Source organism: Manis javanica, chromosome 7, assembly GCF_040802235.1.
Source record: "Manis javanica isolate MJ-LG chromosome 7, MJ_LKY, whole genome shotgun sequence".
Taxonomy (NCBI): Eukaryota; Metazoa; Chordata; class Mammalia; order Pholidota; family Manidae; genus Manis; species Manis javanica.
Genome location: NC_133162.1, coordinates 54,348,106 through 54,375,917, shown reverse-complemented (window position 1 = coordinate 54,375,917; position 27,812 = coordinate 54,348,106). Strand labels below are relative to the sequence as shown.

General features: G+C 37.0%; 1 long non-coding RNA gene and 1 pseudogene across 1 annotated transcript; one reads left to right on the top strand and one right to left on the bottom strand.

Annotated features, from left to right (window-relative positions):
• Positions 1-1,503: 1,503 nt before the first annotated feature.
• Positions 1,504-4,233, bottom strand: LOC108393518 (ferritin heavy chain pseudogene; annotated as a pseudogene).
• Positions 4,234-8,181: 3,948 nt separating this feature from the next.
• LOC140850575 (uncharacterized) lies at positions 8,182-27,338 on the top strand. The gene is made up of 3 exons (XR_012133515.1): positions 8,182-8,395; positions 26,330-26,530; positions 27,163-27,338. It is a non-coding gene; the product is annotated as an uncharacterized lncRNA (long non-coding RNA).
• The last annotated feature ends 474 nt before the right edge of the window (positions 27,339-27,812 follow it).

The window sequence follows — 27,812 nt, the reverse complement described above, 5'->3', positions numbered from 1 at the left end:
CATTCAAACATTACTCTTGAGTGCTTACTATGTACACTCTGTGGTGGAGTGTCCTAAATGTTCAAAGATACATATAATTATGTCCATTTTTTATTCAGCTATTAAATTAGGAAAATGGAGTAATGTATTTTTTAAAATGTTTCAATAAAAGCTAATCCATGTGTATTTCCAAGCTTCCCTTGTTTATGAGAAATGAAATTAACAAGAATTCTCTTCCACCCTGAAAATTGTAAATGGAGTTTTATTATAATGAGTGCATGGAACAGCTTCTCTGTTAAGTGAATGTAGTCCAGAGTTTTAAAAAATAATCTCATTTAAATGAATAAGCAATTTTTAAATGAAGTAGAGTCATTTGACAAGGCCATAGTTACCTAAATTAATAGTAAAACACTCGAAAAACAAACATCGAGATAGAGAAACATTATTTTCCGTAAATATGGAACACTAAATTCCAGTGACAATATACTACTCCAAATAATTGAAAATCTTTCAAAGAATTGAGCAGAATTTCACACTAAAAAAAATTCTCATTGGTGGCAAATTTTTATTCTTTGAGCTCAAAGTAATTTGTAACATTAAACATTTAAAAATAATATGTAACTAATATATATACTGCCATACTTGAGGAATTGATGGTAATATTTTACAAAAATACATATAGTAATACCATACATCTGCAATTAACAATCTATAATACTATGTGATATATGTCATTATATTTGAGGAATGATTCATATACTGTACAGATATACTTAGAGTAATATTATAAATATTCACCTCTTTTTTCCCTGTATTTATGAATACTTTTTACATTTAATCTTTAATTTCACTGTGATTTGTGGTGCATGCCAAGACAACATCATGTTCCTCCTAAGTTGTTTTCTCCTCTAAGAGAGTTTATTGAATTAGATATCCTTTTCTTATTGATTTAAAATGTTACCAGTAGTAGAGATCTTGGGAAAAAAACTGCTCAGCACATGATGATCATATTTCTTTAAAAACTGCCCCTCAAGCCATAGAGGTGAACCACGGTGTCTTGATGGTCTGTGCCAATCATATTTCTCCTGGGGATTTGAAACTGGGATGGAGAGGTGGGTGGTCCCTGTGTGTGCCCGGAACTGAGAAGATCTATGTGGGAGCTGAGGAGGCCTTTGGACATGAAGAAGGAAGTGTGTAGACAGAAAAGAGGAAAGCAGATGTGCACAGAAAGACAGTGACGAGAGCTCAAGTTGTGGGAATTAGAGGATATGGATAAAGTAAGGGTCACTCAGTTCTAGTCACTGTGAAGTCTCTGCTTTTGCATGTCAGAGTAGCCTTATGATAAAATTTCACTTTTTTAGGGGGTATCAAATTTCTTTATTTGAAGGAATGGTACAAATGAAAGGACCTTAAGTAGATGTTTTGGTACAACTTACAGAAAAGGTAAAAGTAACCCCAATATGTATGCAGTGCCTTGGGAACCAGGGAAGTCACCCTTGTGGCTCTGGGAAGCCAGCCTAAGACTTAGCTCTGGTTATCACTGTCTCCCAGGGTGTACTTGTCAAAGAGACACTCTGCCATGCCAGAGTCGGGGTTCCCCATCTTGCATAAATTAGTTATGTGGTCGTCCAATTCTTTAATGGATTTCACCTGCTCATTCAGGTAATGGGTTTCAATGAAGTCACACAAATGAAGGTCATTTTTGTCTGCGGCCAGTTTGTGCAGGTCCAGTAGTGACTAATTCACACTTTTTTCCCAAGTGTGATGGACACTCTATTGCATTCAGCCCATTCTTCTAGCCTTCACAGTCTGGTTTCTTGATATCCTGAAGGAAGATTTGACCACTTTGCTGGTCTGACAACTTCTTCATCAGTTTCTCAGAAGGTTCCTTCTGGTGAAGAAAATGTTTGGTTAAGTTCTTCAAAGCCACATCATCACAGAGTAGTAAGACATGGACAGGTAGATATAGGAGGTGTAGAGCCCCAGGTTGATCGGGCTGTTGATGCGGCCTGAGTCCTGGCATTCTGGCTGACATGTGAGGGGGATGCGGTTGTCACAGAGGGTGGCAGAGGAGTGGCCGTGGAGGCAGAGGCTGTGGTGTGCTGGAGTGGTGGGAGCTTGGAGGCGGCCCCAGGGTGCTGTGTGGAAGTGACAGATGGCTGGCTCTGAGCGGGCCTGCCCAGGTGGGGGACTAGCGCTGGGTTTTGTCCAAGCACTGTTGAAGCAGGAAACCATGGCGACTCTGGGCAAAGACTCCAAAATTTCACTTTCTTACTCGAGGTCACTAAAATAAAGTTTTGTTCATCTGCATCAAAGATTGACAAAAAAACACCAAAAAACAAGGAAGTATCCTTTCCTACAGCCTTTAGGAAGTATCCTTTTCTCTAGCTTTGTTCTGCATTCTCAGGATTGTCTTGGCTATTCAGGATCCTTTGAGAGTCCATATGAATTTTTGCACATTTCTTTCTATTTTTGAAAAAAATGTCATTGGGATTCAGATAAGGATTATATTGACTCTGTAGATTAGCTTGCATAGTATGGGTATTTTAGCAATATTCATCCTCCCAATCTGTGACCACAGCACGCATTTCCATTAATTTGTATCTTCTTTAATTTCCTTCAGCATTGTTGTGTAGTTTTCACTGGACAAGTCTTTTATCCTCTTGGTTAAATTTATTATTATATGTTTTATTCTTTTTGATATTATTTTTGCAAATGAGATTGTTTCCTTAATTTCTCTTTCAGAATTTTCATTGTTAGTACACAGAAATAAAACTGATTTTCATGTGTTTATTTTGTATTCTACAACTTTGCTGGGAAAGAATTCACTTAAAAGAATTCTTATGTATATATACATTCAATATGTATGTTTCAATTTATAAGTTTTTCTGTAAGTACATCTTTGAATACTTCTTATAGATTTGGATTACAGTGAGAATTCTTGCTTTTATTGACTTCTGAAATGAATTATAATTTAAATTTTTATTGCTATTTAATTCAAGTTTTATTCAGAGAGTATTTTAAACATCAACATGGCTATAAATATGTAATATATGCAGTTATTCTTTGAAAGTCCTTATTATCTTACTGTTAAAGAATATGGCTTGTTGTTTTCTGCTTTATTACACTTCTTGACTTTTTAATTGCCTAGTACATGGCCAAATTTAATAAATGTTCCTTAGATATTAGGCAAGAATTCTATTCTCTAAACACTGAATTCTATAAATTGATATTAAATCAAAGTTGCTAGTATGTAATTCAAATGTTCTGTATCATTTCTTTGGCTCCTCGATCAGTTGATTTCTGAGAGTCATGGCTAAAGGCCCTTCAATGCTTTTGAAATTGGCCATTTATCCTGTTATTTTTATAGTTTAAGCTTTATATTTTTTCATCTCCATTTTGTGGTAAAGAAAGGTTAATGACTTCTGTATCTGTTTTTTGTATTCTGTCTTTTATCAGTATCAAGAACAGTTATATTATATTGATAAAAGTTACTCTAACCAGATTGCCAAATAATGAAACTATTAATCTGGGAGATAGAAAGTGCTTTATTGTATATTTTTCGTGGATATACTTGTCTTTCTCTCTCTCTTTTTTCCTTTGCTGGTTGTGGATTAGCAGTTTCCTCAGTTTTGACTTTTCTCCCATCTCCAGACCAGATACTGCCATCTCCCTTTTGCGGCTCCAGCCAGTCTAGCTCGATTGTTCCCTTGTCATCCTGATGAACCTGAGTACTGCATTTCCCAGAATTCCTTCCCCTATATGATTCTGAGAAAGATTTGGTCAAAAGAAGACCTCTCATGAAATTTTGGCAAGTGGGAGCAAAATAGTGACCATTATTTCCTTACAGTCATTGCAGGCAAGTATGGTGGAAAATAGATGCAAAAGTGCCCAAAGGGTTCTTGTTGGTCTTTATGCTTTTCTTCCAAACTGCTGACCTTCCTGACTGATAGCAGCCCCAGGCCTAATACCAACCAGATCCTCGGATGAAGACCCACAAAGGCATTATCCACACACACGCAGCGTCTTCCCATAGCTCTCTCTGCGCTCCCCTGCGCAGTTTCACTTGTAACTCATATACGTGACTTTCCAGATTTCCCTATAAACCCCACCTTTTCCACCATCTTTAGGACTAGTTGGTGATTAACTCCCCCTTTTGAATCTCCTTGCCATTCTGTTTGTCTAGTTGAAACTTTATTGCTTTGCTAGCAGATTCTCATTATTACCAGAGCTTAGTTCCCATGGCTTTACCATGGAGTTGATGTCTGAAATTGCTGTTCTGTGTACTAAGAGGAGCATGAATGGCTTAGTTCCTTTGTAAGTGATCCTTATATTTCTAAAATCTATCTGTTTTTTTCTTCCTGTACTCATTGACATTTTGCTTGCAAGTTCTTCACGGGTAAAATTGCTTCTTCCTTGTCAGGCTGACCTCTTCTGCATATGTATTGGAAAGCATATTTCTGTTTTCTTTGTCAATGTGAGATATATGGATCTATATATCTCTAAATATTTAATCTTCCCTAATTAAAAAAAGTATGGTCTGGTGGCATTTTCCTTATTTCTAATATTCTTATGAATGTCTTCTTTTTAAAAACCTCCCATCCTTTTCTTAAAAATGTTTTCTATTAAATTATTGGGAATATGCCTATTATAAATAGCATAGCTAGATTTTACTTTTTAATACCTATGGGAATTTTTGTCAGTTAATAGAATAACTTAACCCATTTGTGTTTATTGTGAAATGACATTTTCTACCTCTAATTTTATTTCACATATTATTATTTTTTAATTCCTTGCTATTTCTTTTTTTCCCTTTCCTACTTTTTCTCTATTAATCATGTTGTATTTCTCTGTTATCTTTAGGGATAATATAAATGATGAAACCATATTTTTGATTTATCCTTTTTTTTTTCACTAGGAAAAAACACAACACATTTACTAATTAATTTGTGACTCCAGTCCATAATGGTCTTTCTTTTCACCTGTTTTGACTGCTACTCATTTTTTTTCTTTTGAAAGACAATTTTTTAGAGCAGTTTTAATTCTTGGCAAAATTAAATGGAAAGTAGAGATTTCCCCTATATCCCCTGCCCCGCCACATGCATAGCTTCCTCCTTTATCAACATCCCTCACCAGGGTTGTACATTTATTAAAATAGATGAGCCTACATTGATACATCATAATCACACAAAGTCTGTAGTTTACATTAAGTTTCAGTCTTGGTGGTGTACATTCTGTGGGTTTGGAGAAATTTATAATAACATGTATCTATCATTATAGTATCATACACAATATTTTCAGTACCCTAAAAGTCCTCTGTGCTCCACCTACTCTTTCCTCCCCACCATCACCCCCAAGCCCTTGGAAACCACTGATCTTTTTTAACTGTCTGTAGTTTCACTTCTTCCAGACTGTCATATAGCTGGAATCACATAGTGTGTACCTTTTTCAGATCGGCTTCTTTCATTTAGCAATAAGCATCTAAGGTCCCTCCATATCTTTTCATGGCTTGGTGAGTTCATTCTTTTTAAAACTGAATAACATTTCATTAACTAGGAACCACAGTTTATTTATCCATTCACCTGCTAGAGGACATCTTGATTGCTTCTACATTTTGGCAATTTTTAATAAAGTTTCTATAAACATTCAAGTGTTAGGAATGAAGGTGAATTTTGTAAAAGATTGTGTGGCTAAGTGCTCAAATATTTCAGGCCCAGCTGATAGGTGAAGGAATAGTTTGTTTGCTGTGGTGATTTTGGCAGGTCTTAAGTCCATTTTACTCCTGTTGAGAATGAGGAGAAAGCAATAGTCAGAAGCAGCTATTTGGCAGACAGTCTCTAGTATATGTCTAAAATGTTTCTTTTACATGTTTTTCCTTGTGGCTAAGTTATTTGGAGCCAGCTGCTCCCAATCTCAACTGCTAAAAATTCCCTTATAAGAGCCTTTTTAGTGGTGGTCCCTGGGTTACTTTCCCAGAGGTTCAGGTAGGATTTTATTCACAGGATTCCTTCCTGCCAGTGTTGGCTTCATCCCTGCCTATGAAAGCTGTTTCACTTGTGGCAATCCCACAATGTTTGAAAACATGGTATCATTGTTGAAATGATATTATTGCCTCTTAATATAATAATTTAAGTATAATATTTACTCTGATAAGTTGATTTGAAGTGTTTATTCAATATATGTCTCCTTATGTTGTGGTCACGTATTTTATACTGTTAGAGAAAAGTATGATCTATTATTAAGCCAAGTTATTGCCTATTATTAAGGCCAATGAATTTCCTAGTGATTCTTATTTGATACCACTCAACCAGAAAAATGGAGAGAACGAAACAAGGCAAGATTTGTTTTCTATTTTCCCATGTACTCTCCAAATGCCATATAAAGTCCCTAGTCATTCGTTCATTCAATAAATATTTATTAAGTGATTATATTGCCTATACATAAGGCATATGTGGCATAGAACAGATTCATTTTCAACCAGCTGTTTAGATGTTTTTATATGATTTTCTCAATCTTATTTTCCATTACACAGTCACAATAGCTTAGAAAACAGGGAGAATTTTTTATACATCTTCAGAAAATGTGCATTTATAGAAGTTATTTAAACAAAAAAAATGGCAAGGTCTGGGTATACTCTGCCTTTTAGGAAAAAGAAACTCAATATCTCTAAGGAAAATTACTCTTTGAGATAGCAAAGTATAATAGCTTTCATGGATATATTTCAGGAAATGGTATCTTTGGTTGAAAATGGTTCAGAAATTAGAATATGTCACTATGAGTTGTTTCCAGCCAGTTTAGAGGGGGTATACAGAATGATGTAGCAGGTAAAAGGCAGATGTTTAAACCAGAAAGAGCAAGGTTGAAACTCTATAACCATTATTTTCTGCTGTGCCCTGGGATAAGCCTCTTAACCTCTCAGTTTTTCTATCTGTAAAACAGGGGTGATACTATGTCCATCTCAGGGGTCCAGAGCAGTGGCTGAAGCATGGCCTTTGAGGCATGTAATTCTGGGGGTAAAGTATGTTCCCAGCCAGGGACAAATTATCTTTGAAGCCAAAATCAGTCAAAGGGAGAAATAAAGTTCAAAAGGATAAATGCGTTTATTGCTTACAAGTAATTGTCTACTTCTGCTCGCCCATGTCTCCTGTGACCTGGATGCAAAAGGACCCCACCAGACCACTCTGGTCCTGGTGCGCACTTACTCCCCACCCACTCTGTAATCACCTGTTGATACAGGGTTGAACTACTTCTCTCCACAGCTTGGAAACACCATTTGATATGGAGATGCACTAACTCCAGGTGAGAGATTCTGGAAATATTGCAATTTTACCCATGAGGTGACAGTAAGATTTTCTCACCAAAGGCAGCATTCAGGGGAAATCTTTCTTCCAAATCCTACTTTATTTCTTCCTGCCAAGTCAACAGTCATTTACTTACCTAACCACTGCATTCCTGAAACGTCCAGCAAGTGAGTTACCCATTGATACTTGAATTTCACACTTACTGAATAAGACTGCCTCAATACTTAGTTCCTTGCTATATGAAGCCATTGGTAGAGCTTTGACAATACTTCTTCCCTGTGTAGATGACCCAGTGTCTATATATGTATTTATAACAACCATGCACACATACCCACCTATACGAAGGCTGTGACTTGGATATGTGACATATGTTCAAATTAATGTAAGGCATTATTGTGAGTCATCAGTTATTTGAAAGTCCATTCATGTAACATCTCTTCTAGTCCCTTTTGTGAATAAATGTTCTGGACATATTTAGTAAGACCCTTGTCAAGGAAGAAAAAAGAGAGCCTCTGTACACTGAACCGATAAACAGACATTCTCATATTCTTCCTATATTTTATGGTCATAGGCTTTTAAGAAAGGCTTCTTTTTTAACTGACCAAAATTGTTGTTTTATAGGGACCAGAAGCCTTAAATGCTGATGCAGCTTCATTCTTTATTCTTCTCCAGATCTTACTTTCTCATTTTGTAATTTAGGAGGTACAGTCAGTTTCTTTTTGAAGTAGGCAGAGAAATCGATTGATGCTCATTAACACAAGATTCTTAGTTCCAAGCTAAAAACATAAAACTCTCATCTCCATGGGAAATTTGTTGGCCGTTTGAAGGGTAGGCCCAACCTGGGTTCTGGGACCAAGGGTTTTTGTGACTTCATTCAGATTCTAATTCCATCGGTAGCAGAGAATAGTCACCTATGTAATGCTCTTTTCTCATAGAGCATACTGCCAGACTGCAGTACTCAGACTCCTTTGTAGTGAAGTATGGCCATGTAACAGACCTCTAGGTAATAGAACATGAGAAGAAGTGCAGCACACCACTCCAAGTATAGACCCAAATGTATCCTGTTGGAGCCTTCAGTCTTTCTGTTTCCCCATCTGATGCTGAGACTCTAGAAGGTAAATTTGTGGCCCCTAGAGAATGTTGGAGGTACACAATGGAAGAATCCTGGGTCCTTAACTTACCAATTAACACACTGAATTGTCACAGAAGTTATAAAATCAACTATTGAGATCTGGGGGGAGGTTCCAGCAGTCTGTCTATGATGACTAAAACACCATCCGTATGCAGAGTAGTTTGACTCTGCTCAATCCAGATTCCAGATGGAAACCACCTGTACTTTATGTTCTGAATCCAAACACTACTGTTTCATTTTATTCTCCTTTCTCTCTTCAGTGATTGCATTCGTGTTTCTCTGAGTGTGTTCCTTGGAACCCTAATATCTAACAGTGTTACTGTATTTGGTAACACTGACTCAAACAAAGATTAGCTTGTTGATTTACTGTGGGGCCTCTAAGAGCCTTCATATTTTTAAGTCTCAAAGAAATACTATAATAAACAGTATTTTTCAAACACATTTTGGAATTATATCACTTCCCATCTTTTCATTAACATTTTATGGAGTATACTTTAAGAAACACTAGTCTAGACAATTAAATTCATATCCATAGTTCCTTCCACATGAGTTTTCCTGTCTCTGCCTTATCCCCTTCTTTCTCAGTATGGTTACCATTCACATTGTTTACTGTATATAAAGAGACACATACAGATAGTTGATACCCAAATTGTGTATTAATATTTTAAAACATCAAGATGGATGGTTCATAGGTAGAAAAAAATACTTCCCATATATTGGTAAAATGATGAATGGAGGTTCCTTTGTCTCCCAGAGCTAACCCCAAAGCTAAAATATTTCTCCCTCTGATTGGCCCTAGTTTCTGAAATTGTTTTGATACTATATACAGGCTTTCATATACCTAACCAAAGGCAAGGTATTTTTGTGAAGAGGCAACAACTGGCTAACATTTTAGTTGGGGTAAGTTGTTGTAACTTATTCATTATCACATCATCAGTCAAGCTTTTGGGCAAAAGGACACAGCATAGAGAAGTTTTGCTTACAGGTAGGAGAGAGAAGGGAATGGAAAGTTAAGTCTACTGTTACTTTGGTGTGAGATCCAAGGAGCCAAAAGAAAAGCAGGCTAATGAATGAAACATATTTAAGTAAGCTGTTTCATTACTTAGTAATTAGGCCTTGGATAAGTTGTTTTACTTCTTTAAGCTTCAGTTTTCTGTATGCAAAAAAAATAATAAAAATATCTTACTCCATGGGTTTTAAGGATTAAATGAGAAAATTCATACTTAACATCAGATGTTACTTTTATTCTTCTTCTTCTTAATCCAGTATTTTGAATGGTACATCAAAAATAAGGCAGTTATTTACCAATGAATCATATACTTTGTTAAGCAAAAGAGACTCAAGGGGACATTATTAGGAGAAGAGAGGCAGTTCTTTGTTATTGACATTTAACCTTTCATGACACTCAGAAACGGTGGTCCAAACATCTTCATTTATAAATGTATTACATCATTCAAAAGGAAGAATGGGATTCTCTCCATCACCTAGAAAACCAATGGATCTTGATTTATATACTTTAGTTCCTTCATTTTGGAGCAATTCAATTTTGATCATCTATTTTTAGAATTTGGGAAAGATAAGTATGATTTATATTGTGTTTCCCAGGGTTTGTTATTAGTCAATGTTTAATCCAAGGAAACGTTATACCACCAGTGATCTTTGAAACTAGGCACTTCCAAACTGGAATTCGGAATTGTTCTTTAAAATTTCGTCCCTTTACTTGTTAGCATGTTGTGTTCCATCAAGGAGTTCCTGGTGAGTACATTTTCTTTGTGAGGCTGATTCTTCTTTTTAGCTCCACTTTAAAGTTATCAAGAAAAGAATCTAGCTGACATTCAATGCTGATATATAAATACACCAAGAAATAAAAAAGACCTCTTGAGACAAGGTGTAGATGAAATGTCTTTCTAGACAATATGGCAAAAAGTAAGATTATTTTTATTGATGTGTCAAATAAAAAGATACTTTGAAAATATTCCCTTCTTTTTTTCTCCAAACATTCCTCTGTTTCATATACATTTAAACATCCACAAACAAATATTTAATATGCACCTGGCACATACAAGGCCCACTGTTTAACTCCAACTTTTTAATTTTCTTTTTAAGATGTTTAAAATAGAGATGTGCTGTCTGGTTAGGGAGTTATATCAGAGATACACAACACAACTGTTACATAGACAATGTGTAAAAACCAAAGAAATAATACATAACTAAAATAACAGTTAACATTTATTAAGTGGCCGTATGGTCCAAGCAATTTTTCTGTGATTTACATTTATTAGCTCATTTAAACTTCACACTTTATATCTATGATATAGATGAAGGAATCAAAGTGTATGGGCTTAGTAACTTTACTAGCAATTTGCTGCTAGAAATACTAGAAGCAAGATTTGAACTAGTTTCTCTTCTGAGTCTTGTTAACCACCACACCATACATGTAATAAATGTAATAATTAATCATTATATATGTACAAGATATCACACCTTAAAGACTGTTACTGATATCCAGAAGGTAACCATGTAGACCACTGAGGTAGGCAGAGCTCTGAGTTGGATCATGAGCCTGACATAAGCATATGTGAAAACAAATCCAACTCAGTAAAGGAATTCATATATATGCAATTGACTTGATTTTTAAAATATATTTTAGAATATTTTTAGGTTTACAGAAAATTGATCAGAAAGTACAGAGAGCTCCCATATATTGCCTTTTTTCCATACTCCTCTCCTCCCACTTCCCCTGTTATTAACATCTTGCTTTGATGTCATAATCTTGTTAAGACTGATGAACAAAAACACATGATTATTAAATAAGCTCATGGCTTTCATTAGGGCTCACTCTATGTTGCACCTTCTATGGATTTTGACAAATGTATAATGATACTTTTCAGTATCATACAGAATAGTGTCACTGCCCTAAAAATCACCTGTGCTCTACCTATTCATCCTTCCCTTCCTCTCCTTAAGACCCTGCAACCACTGATTATTTACTGTTTTGCCTTTTCCAGAATGCTGTATAGTTGGGATCATCTAGTAAGCAGCCTTTCAGACTGTATTCTTTCACTTAGTAATATGAATTTAAGATTCTTCTATGTATTTTCATGGCTTGATAACTTATTTTTATCACTGAATAATATTCCATTGCATGGATGTACCAAAGATTGGTCATCCACTCACATATTGAATGCTTTGGCAGTTATGATTGAAGCTGCTATAAACATTCAAGTGCAGATTTTTGTGTGGACGTAAGTTTTCACATCTTTTGGGTAAATACCAAGGAGCATTACTGTTGAATTGTGTTAGCTTTGTATGAAATTGCCAAACTGTCTTCCAGTGTGGCTCTACCATTTTCATTTTCACCACAATGAATGACAGTTACTATTTTTCCACATCCTCACCAGCATTTGGTATTATCAGTGCTTTGGATTTGGGCCATTCAAGTAAGTGTGTAGTGGTATCTTATTATTGTTTTAATTTGTAATTTTCTAAAGATATGTGATGTTGAATATCTTTTCACGTGTTTATTTGCCATCTATACATCTTTTTGATGAAGTGTATGTTCAGATATTTTGCAAATTTTTAACTTGTGCTTCTTGTTTACATATTGTTGAGTTTTAAGAATTCTTTATATATTTTGGTTATGTCCTTTATCAGCTATGTGTTTTGCAGATTTTCTGCCAGTCTGTAGCTTGTCTGTTCATTCTCTTCTTAACAGAGTCTTTCAAAGCAGGCGTTTTTAATTTTAATAAAATTCAGCTTATCAATGACTTTCATGATTGTACCTTTGACACTGTATCTAAAAAGTCATCTCCACACCCAACATTTTCTAGGTTTTCTCCTATGTTATCTTCTAGGAGTTTTATAGTTTTACATTTAGATCTATGACCTATTTTGAGTTCATTTTTGTGAGCGGTGTAAAGTCCCAATTAGTATTTTTGCATGTGGATGTCTGGTTATTCCTTATTATTTGTTGAAAAGACTGCCTTTCTCCATTGTATTGCATTTGCTCCTTTGTCAAAGAGCAGTTGTTATGGGTCTATTTGTGGGCTCTCTATTCTATTCCATTGATCTATTCATCTATTCACTAACCAATATCATAATTGAGTTGCTTACTGTTGCTTTAGAGTAAATCTTGAAGTTGGGTAATGTCAGTCTTTTGACTTTCTTCAGTAGTTTGTTGGCTATCATAGGTCTTTTGCCTTTCCATATAAACTTTTAAATCAGTTTGATGATAATCATAAAATTTCTTGCTGGGATTTTGATTGGGATTGTGTTAAGTCTATAGACCTAGTTGGGGAGACTAATATCTTAACAATCTTGAGTCTTCTTACTTTATGTATATATATATATATATATATATATGAATAATTTATATTTATATGTAATATATAAATATATATATTTATAATTCATATATAATATAATGTATACTATATTATATATAAAATAAGTGTATGTTTATATATTTTATACTTTTCATATATACATATATATATAATGAATATCAAACTGAATAAAACTAAATTAGGAGCACCATAAAAAGCAAAGAGATATGTTTATCTTTTCCTGTCTATTTAAAAAATAATCTGATGTTATTTCAAAACAGCAGCATGAGCTATGTAATACTATTAATCTGCACATAAGAGAGGGAGATCTGAGAATTTGTTCTATATTATCTATCTACAGTTGACTCCCAACCTTGATTATATGGCAGCATAATTAAATCCAAGTAATACTTACTATGCCTCTGAACCAAACAACAGGAACAAGGAGAAAGCCTGAAAGATGGGTTGAAACGTTCATGTGACTTTATCTTATAACTGGACATCCCTTCTTAGGCCACTAACTTTGAAAAAATTCTTTTTTATAGAGATTGCTAGAGCAAGTGGGAAAATGTAATTTAACCTAGGGCTTCAAGTAAGTCCTGTGAATCTCTAAAACTTTAGCAGAGATATTATACTCTAGAAAGAATTGTAACTTAAAAACTTCAGACTCTTCTCTGAGTCTCCTTTTATATAATTTGTTGATATAAAGTCATTATGCAGATGCTCTTTGAACTGAAAGACCACTTGATAAATGTTGAAGTTTTCCACAGATAAAGCAAATGTGAAAATAGATTCAAGACAATGTGGACCCAAAAGTTGAAGATTTCTCCATAATAATGTAAAAGAATTGTTTCCATTTTAGCTAGAATTTCATCTTATGTATTATGTTTTCTCTAGAAAAAATATTTTTTCCATGTAAAGATTTAGATTAATTCATCTTTGAAAAATATTGATCCAACATGGAATGATGGGTATGAGTTCTTGTCCCATAATTGTGCCAGAGGTTAAGGAGAAAAATGCAGAAGATTGAAGGTATCATAGCATAGTTTTAATTTGGTGCTTTTAGAGGCTCCCAAAAGAAATTAGATTAACTATATTACTGAAGTCCTACATGCAGTATTTTCCAGAATGAATAAACCAGAATGGAAAATATATTGATGTTGTCTATTGTGCTAATGTCCAGGGGTTATCAGATGCAGATATTAAGGTCTAATTTCTGTAGAACCTGGTGAAGATTATGCTGAAAAGAATGGACTTCCCTACTGTCAGTCACTCCTGAGATAAAGGCTGCCTTCCTATGAGGGAGTAAAAGGGTCCAGCTATACCTTCTCATTGTTCACAATTAGAAAACTGGACAAAATACATAAAACAATTATTGGAGACATAGAGATTGTAGTTCAGAAAGGCCATAGTGGCTAGAATTTGCAAGGCAGATGACTAAGAGAAGGGACATAAGCAGAGAAGTAACTCCAGAAATATGCTTATGCCTGTTCTTGAGTCTTTGGCAGAATGCCAGTCTGCACATGCAAGGTGACATTCATAAAGCTGGGCAAAGAACAACTTCTGAGAAAAGAACAATTTCTGACCTTTCAGCCTCTCTGCTAAGGAGAACAGCCATACTGGCAACTACTAACTCCTTGAGACCACCAGCAATGGGAACTTCGCTAAGGTTAATTTTGTCCAGCATATCTAGACCAGAAAAGAGGTGGCTGTAAAGATCATTGACGAAACTCAACAGAACTCCTCCAACAGTATGTAAAAAGTGAGGCATGAGGTGAATTCTGTCAATGTCTGATATATAGTACTACCGACAGAAGGGTATTGCTTGTAAGGATGTAAAGGCAGAAACTTGCTCTGGATGCTGACATGAACATCAAGATTGAAGACTTTGCCTTCAGGAATGGGTTCACCATTGACAGTAAACCGAATATGAGTGGCAGCCTCCCTGAGGCTTCCCCAGAACTCTTCCAGGGTCAAAGTGCAATGGACCTGAGATGGATATATAGTGCCTGAGAGTCACCCTGTAATATATTATATATACTGGCTAATGGATCCCTGCCTTTTGTTGGATAGAACTTCAAGGAGATGTGGGAGTGAGCACTGAGCTGAATATATTATATTTCCTTCTATTTGTATATGAAATGTGAAAGCCTGATCAAGAAACTTCTCTTCTCAATCCAAGAGAGGCACTTTAGAGCAAATTATGAGAGATCAGTTGATGAATGTGTGGCACATGATGATGGACAACTAAAGATCTGCATGAGGAGCTAAAGACCTACATGACTACAGGGACCCTCTACTGGTGATATCATGGGTTTGACATATAAAGAGATGCAGGACTCACCAGTGGGCCAGAAGTACAATGAGGTAATGGCTGCTTTTCTGTTTCTGGGGCTACAAGAGATACAAGCTGGAGGTCTATGCTATCACCTTAAATGGATGAGAGCTCTGGACACTCTCTATCCTGAATTCTCTTCCCTCCCTTCTTCCCAAGGATGTGTGTTGCTCCACAGGCTTCTGTGCAAAGGACATGTGTTCCCTTCCTCAAAAGGGTGTGCTTTTTGCATGTTTGTAGGAGAGTGGAGATGATTCCATAGAAATAAAAATAACCCAAATGAGAAAAAGTCAGTTAAAGTTGATAGACCTGATAAATAACAGAGATAATGAAATTATCAGGCAAGGTTTATAAACATGCCCAATATGCTCAAGCATTTAAAGAAAACATGGGGTTGGGGTATGGTGAGGGGATGAATGGAATATTTAAAGGAGAACAAATAGGATTTTTAAAGGTGGAAAATATATGAAATGAAAATTTCATATACAAATTTCATATTACAAAGAAAAGATCAATAAATGTGAAGTCATAGCAACTGAAATTATAAAAAGTGAAGCAAGAGAAAAAGAAGAATGAAAACAGTAAACAGAGCTTTGGAACCTATAAGCCAACAATAAGTGGTCTAAAAATTATAATTAGAGTCTTAGACTAGAGGGAGAGTTCAAAAACTATTTTGAAGAAATAATGGCTAAAAATGTTCCGTATTTGATGAAACCTATTAACCTGCACATTTGAGAAGCTAAATGGACATAATTCAGGATAAACACACACACACCTCAAAGCATATCATAATCAAATTGTGGGAATCATAAAGAGAAATCTTAAAAGCATCCAGAGAAGAGGCATCTTATATAAATGGAATAAGATAGGAATAATCCCTGACTGTTTGTGAGAAACAGTGTAAGCCAGAGGGCAATGGTACAACATCCTTAAAGTGCTGAAAGTGAGTACTGTCAACTTATAATTCTGTATTCACCAAAAATATCCTCCACAAATGAAGGTAAAATAAAGCCTTTTTCAGAAAAACCAAAGTTAAGCATATTCATTGGCTGAAGACTTTAACTACAAGAAATATTAAATAATGTTTTTCAGGCTGAAGTAACATACAAGATAAAATTTGGATCTATACAAAAGAATGAAAAATGTTGAAAGTGGTAAAAGTGAAAAAAATGACTTTTCAAATTTCTTTAATGGAAATTTATTGTTTAAGTTTAAACTTTCTGTTTAAAGCAAAATTACTACTGTAGGGCTTACAATTCATGTAGAAGTAAAGTAATTTACAATGAGCACAGATAATTCAACAGGCATTTAAAAGTATACTGCAATAAGGTTTATACATTATCTGTAAAGTGATGATATTTGAAAGTAAACTATGGTAAGTGAAAGATGTACTTATACATTATAGAGCCAGCCTAAAAAATACAGTGCTAATAAGTAAACAGTGGAGATAAGGCCATAAAGCATACCAATCTTAAAGAAGGCACAAAAGGGGGGAAAGACACAAAGAACAGAAGGTATAAATGCAAAATAAATAGCAAGGTGGCAGATTTAAACAATACATATGTATAGTTACAATTAATTTAAGTATTCTCAATACTCTAATTTAAAGCAGAGATTGTCAGACTGGATAAATGTTAGACCCAAATAAATGCTATCTATATATCCATATCTACACCTAAATATATCTATATTTATATATAATATAGACATGTATATATATATATGTATATGTATATATATATACATATACATATATATATATATACACTTTGTATAGAAAGAGATAGGGTAAAAGTAACAGGATAGGAAAATGATATAGCATACAAGCACTCTGTTTAAGAAATCTGAAGTGGCTATACTAATATTAGAGAAAGATAACTTCAGAACAATAACTGTTATAAAGGCTAAAGAGGAATTTTTAATAGTAAATCAATTCATCAGGAAAATGTAATAATCCAAAATATGTACAGGTCTAATAACAGATATACAAAATACATGGAGCAAAAAGTGATAGAACCAGAGGGACACATTGATAAATTCACAGTAATAGTAGGAGATTTCAAAACTCTCTTCTTGTAGACAGAAATATCACTAGGTATTTAGAAGACAATAATATCAGCCAACTTTATTTAATTGAAATATATGGAACACATTACCCAACTAAAGAGAATACATTCATAATTCTCTGAAGGTGCATAGTGAACATTCAACAAGGTAGAGTCTGTTTTAGGCCATAAGATAAACCTAATTTAAAAGATTTTGAAATTAAATTAGAAATTGTGTATGAAGTTAAAATAGAAATCAATAACAAAAAGATACCTGGAAAATCCCCAAATACTTGGAAATCAAGCCATGTATTTCTAATTAACTTATAGATAAAGGAAGAAATCACAAGGGAAATTAGAAAATATTTTTCACTTGATGAAAACACGACATATTAAAATTAGTGAGATTTAGTTAAAGCACTACTTAGAGGGAAATTTATGACTTTAAAATTGTTTTGGAAAAGAAAAAGTTTAAAATCAATTATTTAACCCTTCACTTGAAGACAGTAAAAAAAGAATTAAGCAAACCCAAACTAAATAAAAGGAAGGAAATAATAAAGAGAAGAGAAGAGATTAATGAGTCGCAGAGGAAGACTTCCATGATTTCTATAACTTACATTACCTGTAAGTTTTTTATGTTACTACTCTTGTCCTTTCTCTCCTGTCTTCAATGCACATTAAGGGCTACATCTTGGTTTCCCACAGTCATGGGCATCTGAAGGAAAGGTCTGTTTCTAAGGCAGAAAGGCTCAGTGTTAAGCAACAGCGGACTGACAGAAAATTATTCCAGGATTTCGGCAAGAGGAGATCTTGGTGGAACGGAACAGTGGAGTGCGGCCAGGTGGATTGGCTGCAACAGCGGCAAGCCACAATTAGGAGAGAGATGAAAATCATACGAACATTTTCTGAAGATTTCTAGAAACATGTGAACAAGGAAACCTGGAAGAGTATAGGGCTTTCTGAAGTCAGCTAGGTTCAGGACTCTGAGATTTAGGAATTAAGTATGTTACCTCATGGGCCTGTGGAATATTTGAGTCAATAATTTTGGTAGAGCTATTTCCTCTTTTTTCTATGGTTAAGAGTGGGCATCATTAGAAATGTGCACTGTGAGGAAATGCTGATGTGCTTAATTTAGGAAGAGAATTCTTTGGCAGGAAATCAGAGTTCAGGGGAAGCTCCGAGTAATGATGTAGGTAAGCTAGGATGTTTCAACCATATACTGTCATCCAGGATCCTGTGTTTTAGGATGTGGCCACTTTTAGGTAGTGGGAAGTCCTACAAGAACCCCAGTCTTCTGATTTCTTATACAAGACCTTTCCCACATATGATGTTTTCTTTTCTTCTGATTAATAGTGTTCAGTAAGTTGAATTATTGGGAAGTCATTCATTCAACAAATATTCATTTAATATTTACCAAAGTGTCATGCACTATTTTAAGTTCAGGAGAAACAGGAGTGAACAAGAGAGACATCCTTTTGGCTTTCCTGGAGCACACCTTCTGGAAGGAGGGAAGATAGAATGCAAACACTTGGACAAGTAAATGTAGAAAATAATTTCAGTACCATCAAGGGGGAAAGTGTGAAACGATTGAGTGACTGCAGAGCAATATTAGACAAAGTGGTCAGAAAAAGCCTCTTTGCACAAGTGGCATCTGTGTTGATACTAAATGCTGAGAAGACAATTAGCCACGTGAAAAAGCTTCCAGGCAGAGAAAAGTAAAAGTTTCCAAGTTGGAATATGTTGACTCTGAAGCCAGATTTGTCTCAGAAAGGTTGCCATGAACAGAAGAGGAGATCTAGGGGTGACTCAGGAGAGCTATTTCTGGTGGTCCTCTCTCCACCACTGTTTAATTCAATTCTTCCATTTTTTTTACCCGTTAAAGGGGTGTAATCAGTCTTCTTCTATTACCAAAACTTACAGGACAGCCAGAAACATTGGTAAGGTCGTGTATGTGAAAGCAAGCTGTAAATCTAAAAAATTATCTTCCAACCAGAGAAAGGTTAGGATTAGAAAGGCCACCGAGAGCTGGAGAGCCTCCTGATATTCACGGAGGCCACATGAACCCCACTAGAGCTTTCTTCACTCGGCTCATTTGCTTACATGTGCTTGAAAAGCAATGAAAAGGAATGGCTTGCCCTATGCCTCCGGATTAGTGTTAGCTTAGGAAAACAGTTGTTAGGGCCCCTGAAAGGAAAATACTAGAACAGGGTTGAATGTGTCCCAGCAGTACATTATTCCTCAGAACGGCAGGGAGTAAGAGACCTTCATGACAATATAGTTTAGCCCCAAACCATAAGCACCTAAGCTGTACCTATTACCAGAACCACATTCTGACTGAAATGGGGCAAATGCTTTAGGTATATATTCAAATGTGCTCTCTAGGTCAAAGCCTACATGCATTAGGGAACTTTAAATAAGATTTTCTCTTATTTATGCGAAAGATAAGTAATTACATTTGAGTTAATGACTCTGGTTTTGGGGACAAGTTTTAAAGCCAGATTTCAGCGCAACAGTGATAGTGAGGGAACATATACATGTGCGTGTTTTACACACACATACACATACACATTGGCATTTTGAGGATGCCAGCCTATTATTCATCTAAGATGATTCCAGCTAAATGAAACAAAACAGGAAGTAAACAGCTTCCAGAAGCCACAGGTACACCAAAAAGGAAACCATGGCTTTAGGAGCATTGAAGAAAGGTTAGTGAAATCACACAGGTGGTCTACAACTCTCTTCATGAATAATCCATGAGAAAACTAAAAATAGGACAGCTCTCCATAATGCTGAGTATTTATGAGGCAATAGAACATATACCTACATCACTTATTGAGGATACCTCAGGCAGTCTGAATGGTGATCTCATTAAGAGAAGTACTTGGTATCTGTAGATACATAGTGTAGCACCCACTGAATGATGTAACTTATGGGACTTAAAATAACTTCCTTAATCTAAATCTTTCATGAGGACAGTAGTAACTTTATCACCCCACCATCTATGAAGTGACCTAGGGCCAGTGTACCCATTTAGATAGTTGACAGGCAGCAAGCTGAGCTATGAAACCTTTTGCCTAGTTCATCATTTATGTTAATGTGTGTACAATCTGTATCCATTACTTTAAAAGAAATGGAGGGAGAGGAGAAGGGAGAGACACAGAGACAGAGAAAGAGAGAGATGGAGACATGCACCAGAGTATGTTTTCTTGATCTGAGCATTGATGAAGAATGATACTGATACTTCTCTTAACAATGTAAACAATGTCATGCACCCTGGGAAATCCACAGATCAGTGATCAGTCTTCATGTTAATTGACTGTGATTGGAGCCATTTGACATTGACAACTACTTTATCCCCCTAGAAATACTTCAGCTTCCAGTACACATGCTTGGTTTTCACACCTTACAGGCTGCTCCTTTTCTGTTTCTTCTGCAGATCCCTCCTGATTCCTTCAATCTTAAAAATGATAGGGTACTCCCAGGGCTCAGGGCTCGAGTTCTTTTGCTTTTCTACTTACCTGCACTCCTTTATGGATCTCATCTGCCTCATGGCTTTAAATGTCATCTGCATGCTAATGACCCTCAAATGTATACCTTAGGCCTGAACTCCACACTGGAAATCCACAGCATACCGAACATCTCCACTTGGGTGTCTAATAGATACCTCAATTTTAGCATGCACAAAAATGAATTCCCCATGTCTCTTCTCAAAGCTGCTTTTCCCCCAGTTTTCCCCATCTCAAATAATGGAAATGCCTTCCACTTTGGCTTAGGCTAAAAATCTTTGAAATCATCCTTCACCTGTGTATTTCTCTCACCCTACATGTAATATGTCTGCAAATTGCTTATGACCTTAAAAATTCAAATCCATACAATTTATCCTCACTTCCATCATTATCATGCTGGTGTATACCACCGTCATCTCCTCCCTGGGCTATGACAATAACTTTTGGCATCCCATTCTTTTCCCAATAGTCTATCTTCAACACACACACCAAATCAGTTATTTTCATGTATAAGTAAGATCACATCCATCCTTTGCTCAAAATTCTCCAACAGCTCAGAGTCCTTAAAACGACCTCTAAGCCTGAAAATTTGGTAGCCCATTATCTTTCTGAGTTCACCCCCAATAACTCTTCTCCTTTCTCAGTATATTGCAGCCTTACTGGCCTTTTTGCTATTTTTAGGACATTTCAGGCCTATCCACTGCCTCACGGCCTTTGTTGTTTTTTCCCCTAGAATGCTAGTACCACTGAAATGTATTTCAGTCTTATGCTCGAAAGTTAACTTCTCATGGAGACCTTTCCGACCCCCCTCCTCTGTGTACCTGCTAGGCACCTCCACTCCCTCTTCCTTTTTGATTTTCCTCCATAGCACTTACCACCTCTTTATCTACTTTGTCTTCTGCTTGTTTGTGTTTCATACACCTCCACTGAAATGTAGGCTTCTTGAAGAAAGACATTTTTGTCTGTTTTACTTATTGCTCTATTCCCAGTACCCAGAAAAATAAATTACAAAGCAGGGGCTCATAAGAAGCTGTTAAGCTGCAAGTACAGGGAAGCTTGCAATGCGTCATCAGAATAGAACTCATTTGGCCTTTTTCCTTCTTAATCACCAGATTATGTGCGATCTTCCACCCCCGCCCTACTGCCACCATGGGGCCATATGAGTAAGCTGAGGGAGCAGCAGTAGTGGTACAATAGTGGAGGGTGGCCTGGGTGTCTGGCCACCTGCACTTGTAGCTTGCTTGTGGCCTCTGGATACCAAATGTATACCTTAGGCCTGGCAATTACTAAGTACCATTTCCATCTTACCATGGTTTACAGCTGAGACCTCTGAATCTTAAGACTTGCTGGGTCTGGCAACCCACTCCTGATGGGAAGCTCTGGTCTCATGGTCACTGGTGGTCCATGGTCTGATGCTCCATCTCAACGAAGAATCAGTAGCATATGAAGGAGCTATTTTTAAGTGGTCTAGAAGTCTCTGTAGAATATAGAATGAACCTTGCTACAAATATAGACGTAGGGATCTGTATTTTCGTTCTTCTATTAGAGCTTACCATAAGCTCCACACAACATCTGTTCTCAACACAAATACCTCCAACACCATAAGGTCAGCTAGGTGTAATGCCCCAAGTGGAAGGGCTGCTTGCACTGTGCTTTGGACCTGTTGCAGATCTGTTTCCTGCTGTGGGACCCATTCAAAGCTGGCAGTCTTACATGTCTCTCAGTAAATGGAAGAGTGGAAGAGTATTCTCAGAGTGTGTAATATGCTGTACCCAGAACTTAAAAAGGCCTAACAAGCATTAGGCTTCCTTTATAGTGGTGGGGGTTATGAGATGCTATGACTTGTAATTTACTTTGGAGAGGATGTCATAGCATACTCTCTTGGCTGGGAAAGGGAAGGAGAGGCAGTTTCTTAGTCTTCTACTTGGCTTTTCCCACCACAATAGCTCTTGCCTTACCAACTAAAGAAGCTATGTATAGGTTCTGACAATTACTAAGTATATTCATGCCAATTATGTATTCATAGATTGGGGAAATGATAATGGAGGAGGTCTGTGGACACCAGTGGAACCACAAGCAGGACGTGGGCCAGAACTCCACGTATTAGCAGGTAGCCCCACTGTAACAGAGGCCCATGGTGATGCTTTATTTGGGTCACCAGGTACTAATGTTAATTTGGAATCTTTGTTCAACAGTTCTTGAAATGTTTGGATATTTCTCTTTTTCTGCTTGAGTAAGTGGACAGAGGGCCCTTGTGGAAGAACTGGAGGAATCATTACCAAGTAACTCTGGCATGGTATAGTAGGATATTTTTTCCTGGGGACATGATCTTTCCAACAGTCAATGACTAGGTCTGAGAATGGCTCAGGTCTGGACATTAGACAAGGATTGTGAATTTTTATTGGGGTATCTGCCTCTTCTCTTGATCATCCATTCCTAATTTCTTTTCATTGTACAGAGCTTGAGAAATACCCTCATAGCACATTTATCTTGACATTTGGGATGCTGTGTTCTAGGAGCCATCTCTATGTTCTTGGCAGGAGGGCTCTCTTGATTACCACTTTGACCTTACTATTTCTTATGATAATTGTGTTTACCTTGCTTTTTTTCAGTTAAGTGCAGCCACCTGGCTTCTTTTATTTTGGGACCCTCTCATGGCCACTGTTAGGAGGGAGTCCAGCTCTTCAGCAGAATCTCTCGTTATCCTGGACTGCCCAGGACAGCTGTCACTGAGCTTCCTTATGATGCCAGTGCCCCTCTCACTGGCACAGTCCTTAACCCTTCAGTAAATAGATCTCCAGGCCCTTCCATAAAACACTGTAGATGGATGTGCTTTCTTGTTTTATGTGTTATATCCAGTGTAGCAGGCTCACTTCTCTGAATCTTTTGATCACTGCCTTCACCATCTGTCACATTTCTGCTTCACTAGGTGTGGGCTAGTGCTTTGTCCAGGCTTCTAAGAACCATTTGAGCAGCATATTAGCACTGTCTCCTGGGATCATTGATGGGGTACAGGAGAGTGCTCACATATTGAAATAACCCATGCCTTTCCAACTTCACCTTCCGTTCTCCTTGGTACAGCATGCTCAGGCTGCAATCCCATGTAGACTCCCCTGGCCCCTGCTGGTATGGGTTGGCTTGGTTCTGTAGCTCCTTTGATATACAGTCTCTAACCTAGTTTAGCAGCCTGGAATTCCCCAGATGGACTGTTTTAACTTTCTCCATGATCTGATGGCCAGAAAGGAGGGTAAGGTAGATCATGAGGAATGCGTGTTATTTTGCAAGAAAAAAAGATGTGTTACCACCTTCAAGCGAAAGTGGGGTGGGAAGTGCAAACCTTTAAGGGAGAGGAGTGGACCACTTTTGAATAGCTCGAGGATTCATCAGGGGAGTTGGATTGTATATAAAGGATCAAGATTTTCTAGTGCATCAACCGACATGCTCCCATGTCGTCACCATGTCCCATTTCTTCCCAGTCAAGGCCCATGTCCTTACTATAGAAGACATGTCAGTGTGGAGAATCCAAACTTCTTTAGCTCTGCCCGGGTTTGATCCTCAGCTTCTTCTGCCCCCTGTCTGCAGGAGCAGGGAGTCTTTGACTGAGGAGGCCCACAGGTTCTCATACCATCTTATGTGGCAGTATTTCACCCTTAGGCTTTCATTTTACCTCAGTTGTCAGAATTTTTAGCATTTGTACCATAACTGCACACTAGTGATGGGATTCTCATTTCAGAGCTAGGTGATCCAGATCCAAAATCCCATTTTATAGTTGTTTTCCTAGAATCACCTTTGGCAGGCACTGTCCCAGGTTGGAGGGGGTTCCCTGCCCCGGACAAGTTCAATATGCATTCTGTGAGACTGAATAATGGCAGTGGAACTTTGATGGTAAAAAGAGGCTCCTACCAAGCTTTATTCTCATGACTGCCAGTCAAACACTAGGCTCCTGTCAACCTGTCTCAGTCTTTGGCCCGGCTAAGCTCTGCTCCAGGTCCTGACTCTGCTGGTGGTCCCATCTCCGCTCCCTCCTTACCTTAGCCCTGGGCTCTGCTCTCCCATCTATCCTGCTTCCTTCTCTCTAGGTTTCCTTCTTTCTTCTTAGCATGGAGCTCCCTGAGGAGGTTTCTCTTCTTAAAGCAATATTGGCCATAAATAATTTACCTTGAAGGGGTATGCAAGCAGGCTAGGTATTATTACCTCCTCACATGTGTACAATGGGTGATACTAAGATAAGATGAGAATTTGTGGCCATCAAATTTCCATTTTCCTACAGACAAACTCTAAGACTTTGAGATTTGCCTGCAGGAGGTTAATAGAGGAGTGCTTTTAGTACAACATCTGAGATGAGTGAAAGTGGTAGAATCAGGCAGGAGAAGTTGAGTTGTGATGCAGTTGCAAGGGAGGCCTCAGTTGGTCCTGTGGTGAGATCTGGAATAGTGGTGCTCTTCACAGCTTACCTAGGAGAGTCAGGAAACTTTGTATTCTAGCACCACCAATCATTGGATGTAGATGCCTGCAGGAAGTGGCATGCATATCCTTTTAGCCTAGAGCAATTCCTGGAGAGGAATTCAGTTGTCAACTGTCAACATTACACTCCTGGAAGCTAGGGAAGTTGTGCCTGGTCTTCAAAGGGTATTTGGGCAGTGGACCACAGAGTCAGCCACAGTTCCCAGCAGACACTTGTTGAATGAATGATTGAATGATTCTTTTGGAGTTAAAGGCCTCTTGATAGTAGATTCCTTTTCTGATTCCCTTTGGGTTATTATACAGCAATTAGCATCACTCCTTCTATGTAATAGTTAATTGATCAATATGTGTTGAATGAATAATGGAAGGAAGGAATTTTAGGGTTCTTATCTATCAGTGGCCATTCTAGGTCCCAGTCAGTACTTTGGAGGTTTTAACTATAATCCTTATGCATTGCAATTTTCTAAAATTTGCCAGTCCCACAAAGTGGAATGACGTGAGTTTACTATTTGTATGGAACAATGACTGGAAAGGTCACTTTGAAATGTGGTGAGTGGGCACAGTTGAGCTTGATTTAATTGTTGTTCTCCTTTTCAGCCATGACGTAGAATCCATTAAGGCCTGGTTTTATGGCAATTCATAGGCATGCACTGCCTTAGACAGAACCCACATCTTGTGTGCTGTGAAAATGCCTATTAGCTTAATTCTGAATAGTTAAGACTATACCACAAACATATGTGAAAAATCTTTCTTGGAAACAGCTTGTTGGTAACTTCTTTATTTCCTCCCTAAATACATAGTTTGTCACCACATGCATTAATTCTTCATTAAATGATGTCAACATTCCACTTGGTAGAAATAATTGTACCCTTTCCTTAGGTACAATTATCCTGATGAAAGTAATTAGTCAACACAGCTACTTAAGAAGGAGCCCTGAATTTGGAAGAGATTCAAGTTATATGTACCATGTGGTAGGGATTTAGCTTGGCACTGGATTCAACTTGGCAACATGAACAACTTCACAGAGGGCTCCTTGGTTGTTGCCCCATCCCCCCCAGAAAGCTAGTGTCCTAAGCACATCCAGTACAAAGCAAATACTACATGTATTAAGATCCAAAGCATACCTGTTATTCTGACAAGTAATATTTGTATATATATATATATATATATAATTTTTTTTTTAAATCAACATAAGAAATTAGGATTTTAATTCTGCTTTATTCTCTCCTGCCTGTTTGCTAGCTTAGTGGACCTTCAGCTAATGTACATCCTCATAAATCTCTCTTCTGCCATCAAATATTTGGAGTTTGGATTTTGCTAAAGCGAATAGAGGAAAGCACCTCTATAATGGCTTGAGATCTGAGGCAGTCTGTGAGGGTGGACAGTTCCTATTGAATTTCAAACTCTTCAAATGACCAGACCAGAATCTTTATGGGTAAAAAGGTAAGGAAACTAAATCAAAGGCTCTCAAATCTCCACTGTTAAATTTTCTGATGTAATGGTAATGTCCTATATACCATGGGAGAGATTTGGGTTAGACAGATGTTTATAATTGTCACAATTCAGTGAATGATCACTTACATCAAAGGGAAATACTCCAATATTGAACTCTAACGATATGTATGCTGAAATATTTACAGAGAAGGGTAACAGTGTCTACAGTTTAATTCAAAATGCATAAAAATATAACATGAGTTGTTAAATGAGTATGGGGATGGATAGATAATATTGATAAATCAAGTAGAGTGAAATGTTTATGGTAGAATGTTGATCAAGGGTGTAGGGGGTTAGGGTTTTCCATGTAAAATTATTTAAGCTTTTCTATATGTTAGGAGTTCTCACCATAAAATATTGGAAATAATCATCACTGGCTCTCCTCTGCAGTGCCCTTGAAGCAAACTTTGAGCAAAAGGTGGTGACAGTTCAATTTATCCAATGTTTATGGATCATCTATGTTGGCAAATCTTGGTGCTAGTTATGAGATTTCCTTGGGATTCCATGCGTAGCAGTCTCCCTCCATTCTTAATTGGGGCTAGTGGAGCAGCTCCAACTTCTTCCTCTCATTCTGATTCCAGCAGGAAGAATATAAGCCAAGTGTATCCCATCATGCTGGGATTCATTGATTGATTTGTTCATCCAGCCATCGTTTTGTGCATCCACACACCCATCTGTCCAGCCACTGGTGTCTACTCTTTCTGGTGAGAAGGATTTTGGAAATGATCAAGATAGAGTTCTACAATCAAGAAACTTAAAGTATCATGGGGGTCTCAACATAAAGTCACTATTCCTGTGAGTCCTACTCTGACTTTGTTTATTCAACTGTCAGACAAAATCAGTTCAAAACTGGGAATGTGATGTAAGATATGTGAAAATATACTTGTCTGCATCTGGAAAACTTCAAAAGTAGCATTTTTGATTTTCATGGTAATTTCCAAAGTCACGAAATATTCCAGTTACAAATAAAAAACAATGCTTTCCTGTGGGAAACTTTAGAGGAAGCCTAACAAAACTTTCCCCAATTGGAGTAAACTATTAAATACTTAAAAGCATTTTAGTAGCATATAAAACCAAACCAAGTCCTCTGAAAATCATGGAACCAAATAAAATGTTAAGTTTTGAAAAGTCCCAACTGAATGCATCTCACCCAGGTCCTGCCAAGGGAGTTACTGCTCCCTCTAGAGTTGTCTTCCTTTTTTATTGGTTTTAATTAAGTTTTACAGGATAA